The sequence below is a fragment of the Rhagoletis pomonella genome, unplaced genomic scaffold (assembly GCF_013731165.1).
Source record: "Rhagoletis pomonella isolate Grant_MI unplaced genomic scaffold, Rhpom_1.0 Rhpom_scaffold_00001, whole genome shotgun sequence".
Taxonomy (NCBI): domain Eukaryota; kingdom Metazoa; phylum Arthropoda; class Insecta; order Diptera; family Tephritidae; genus Rhagoletis; species Rhagoletis pomonella.
In genome coordinates, this window is record NW_023458555.1 from 32693252 (window position 1) to 32697448 (window position 4197).

Genomic DNA, 4197 nt, shown 5'->3' on the forward strand with positions numbered 1-4197 from the left:
GCAAAGCAGCGATATCGTTCATCACACAACAATGGCAGCAATAGTGACAGCAACGACAGTAGCGCAAAGCAGCCGCATAGATAGTTCCAGCCGCAACCGCAGCCAGGGCAACATCAGCAGCGCCTAGGCACATAAATAATAGCAGCAACAGCACCAATTGTTGTTTACTACTTGTCGCTGTCAGTATTGATGACCTTGTCATTCGACTTGGCTTGTGGTGTGAACTATATACATTTTTTTTCGCCTGCGGTACATGACAATTGCATGATCAAGTGATGGATATATCGTACATTTATATATGTACATATGTATGTTAGTAAGTATTCCAGTGAATTTGGTTTGCAGTTGGGTGAAAGGAGAGTTGCGAAATGTCAACTTGAGCATTCAATATCAGATAAAATGCAGTTGATCAGAAGTTTTGAAGTATCTATCTTTCTATATATATATATATATATATATAATACGCGAAGGGATTTTTTGTCCAGGACAAAAGATCTGCACCGTTCAAAAGCGATTTCTCGATTTTCAAAAGCGTCAAATTAAAGCGCTTGGCTTGTACAAACTGGTTTTATTTTATTGAAAGAAGTTGCCACCTACTAAAAAATTACATTCAAATTATTTTCCTTTTCTGAAAAGAGTTGCCACCTTTTAAAAAATATATTCAAATTATTAAAATGGGTATCAATCGAAATGGTATTAAAAAGCCTTGTTTTTTAAACTAACAATAGAAGGGTTGCCACCTGCTTAATAAATCAAATTCAATTTGATTTAAGGGAATTAGGTAAAAGAAATATGTATCACCATATACTAAACGAAAGGGGTTACACAAGGTAGCAGTTTGAAGATTTTTTGAAGAGGATTACCACCTGTTTGAAATGGCGAACTTAAATAGTTAACTTATAAACCAGTTATATGAAATATCAAAATATGGATGTCAAACTAAAGAGTGCTAAGAAATCTTTAGTTTGAACACTAGGTATATTTTGAAGATGTTGGAAGAGAGTTGCCACCTGTATACAAAATATTATCTTCATTTTTATCTTTATACTCTATCGATAACAAAACAAAATCCGTGAAAATATCGATAACAAAACCGATAAAAATATCGATAACAAAACCGATAACAAACTCGATAAAAATATCGATTGCAAAATCGATAATAATATTGATAGCAAAATCTACAAAAACAAACGGTAACAAATTCGATAACAAATTCGATAAAAAATCGACAAAAGTATCGATAACAAAATCGATAACGAAATCATTAAAAACATCGATAAAAATATCGATAACAAAATCTATCAATCAAAAAATATCGATAAAATTGTCGATAACAAAATCGTTAAAAATATCGATTACAAAAAAATTACAAAAGTCGATAAAAATATCGATTATTATATCGATAGGTTCCGAAATTATTGATAATAATGTCGATGGAAAAACGATAACAATATCGTTTAAAATATCGATTACAAAAAAATGAAAAAAAATCGATAAAAATATCGATGTTCATGTTGATAAGTTCCGAAAATATCGATAGCAAAGTCGATATAGATTTCTAAGTAATGTATGCAAAATTTGTATACGCTTTCGTTAGAAAATAAACCAATTTTGCACAAAACGACACGGGCCGCTCGCGGAGCCTTAAAATTAAAAGATGATATATCCATCAGAAATTTCAATAAATCAAAAGAGTGCTGCCATATTACAAAATATATATTGCAGTTTGTGATTAATTTACAACATCGTACATTGATAGAAGAATATTATTTCTTATTGTAATACTCGTTTGAGGGATATGTTGCAGTTTTGAAATAGTATGCCTTTAAGGTTTAAAGACCTTAGTCCAGATGTGCGATAAAGTTTTAGTTTTTAATTAAGAACTTATCGGTAAAGGGTGATTTGAAATTTTGATGAAATTAAAAGCCTGCACTATGCGAGACATTTCTTCACTCAGAAACGGCTGCACGGTTTTAGATGAAATATGAAACTCGCATCGCTTATAACTCTGACTTATATTTATAATACTTTCTGGGTTTTTGAAATTCAGTTTTGGGAATTTTAACGCCAAGCGAATTCACTAGTAAAATATATAATTCGAGGGGTTCTTTTCATGCCTGTATTGCGCTCTTATGCGAAGCAAAATAAATGCAATCAAATATAGTAATACTAGCCTCAAAGAGAGCAAAGAGGGTTGCCAGCTGTTTGAAAAGGAAATTTCTCACACACGTGGGTTATGACCTGGATTAAAAAATATACTACTTCCTTAACCGCTTTCCCGATCAAAACCAAATTAGGCACACTTTCCCAAGGATGGATGGTCTTAGACACAAAATAATTCCGATAAATCAGACACAAAATAATTCGGTTTAAATACCTTAACTCGCTTAAAAAATATGCCACTATAAAAAGTGGGACCAAAAATAAAAAATATAACATCCTTAAATCATTTTTCATTTTGTATAAAAACGTGGGGTGCAACCCGCGGATATAATCTAGTACCTAAATACACTGGTGGTCATTACAATAGACCCGCCTTACTTTGAAGATATTTGGCTATATTTCCATGGTTTATTTTATGCCTAATATTTTTTTTATAAAAGCCTGGCTAGCTATACAACAAACACCATATAAATCGTCTTTTCAAACTTTACACAAAAATTATAAAAAATTCGTCAAATTTTTACACTTTTTATTCAGAATTAAAACAAACAAAAACATAAAAATCCCCTTTTCAAACTTTATACAAAAATTATAAAAATTTGACAAATTTTCACCAAATTTTTAAATTTTTATTCAGAACTTTTAGAAAAATTTGTGGTATGTAGTTTTGTAGGCCATTCAATTTTAGGATAATAAAGTGCAAGTTTCAAGTGGCTAGAAAATACCGTTGATATTTGACAATTTTTTTTTTTTTGTTGACTATGCTAGGCATTCTCTTCCATATAAAAAATTGTCGAGCACACTTTATATGGGAAAAAATTCGTGACACCGTCAGCAAATAAAAAATCTTTAAAATCAACGGTATTTTGTAGCCAATTGAAACTTGAACTTTATTAAAACTGAATAGGCTACAAAACTGCATACCAGAAAATTTTCTAAAAATTCTGAATAAAAAGTTTAAAAATTCGGTGAAAATTTGTCGAATTTTTATAATTTTTTATAAAGTTTGAAAAAGGGATTTATATGGTGTTTGTTGTATAGATAGCCAGGCTTTTATAATAAATAATAAACACAAAAAAAACAATGGAAATATAGCCAAAATTCTTCAAAGTAAGGCGAGTCTATTCTAATCACCGCCAGTGTATATAAAAATTATATCGAAAACTGCTCACTCAATTAATGGCCATATCGATTTCGTATTTCGTCACATCAAATTTCGCACAAAGCGGAAGACAAACTTTATAACTGTTCTTCTAACGGTAACAATTCGAGTGCACAATTTTCGTTGTTATGCTTTCTTTTATTTTTTGTTGTTGTTTTATTGTCATAAGCTCTTCCTGCTGCCAGTATAGTAATTACTGCACGTCCATTTCAACGTCCAGCCATCGGACACTTTGGAAAATGTCATCATCAGTGCATGAATGAAAATGACAGCAATGGCAACAACAACAAAAACAACTAAAACCTTGCACAAAGAATTATACACCAACAAAATCGTATAGAGAACCATGACCGAATAACTGTTGGTGGGCACGAACATTTGAAACAATTACAAGTATTAAATACCTGCATTACTTGCCTTCAACTGGGCGGCAGGTGGAATCCGAAAAACGGAGAAGCGGCATACATGGGGAACAGGAAATTGCCGGCATCACGAAGTTATAAGGGCATCAAATGTTGTTCGCGCAATTCCATTAGGAATAAGCATTCGCATACAAAAAAAAAAATCAATGGCTAGTTCTACTCAGTGTAGAAGATGTGTGCTCGCCGGCTGCCTGAGATAAGCATCTTTCATTTAAAACTAAACGCGCACGATTGTGCCACACCAAACCACGCCATGCCACGTCACACACACACACACACACTTGTCCACAGTGCCACTGCAAACTCTATTGGGGATCAGTTGGTTTGCTATGGTCGCCTTTGTCGCTGATCGCTAAAGAGTAGGCTTCTTCAGGGGGCCGGCAGCTGGCTTAGTTAAGAAGTGCCTTAGAGCTTACAACGATTCAGGCTACTCTGTACCTGTGCTCTGGG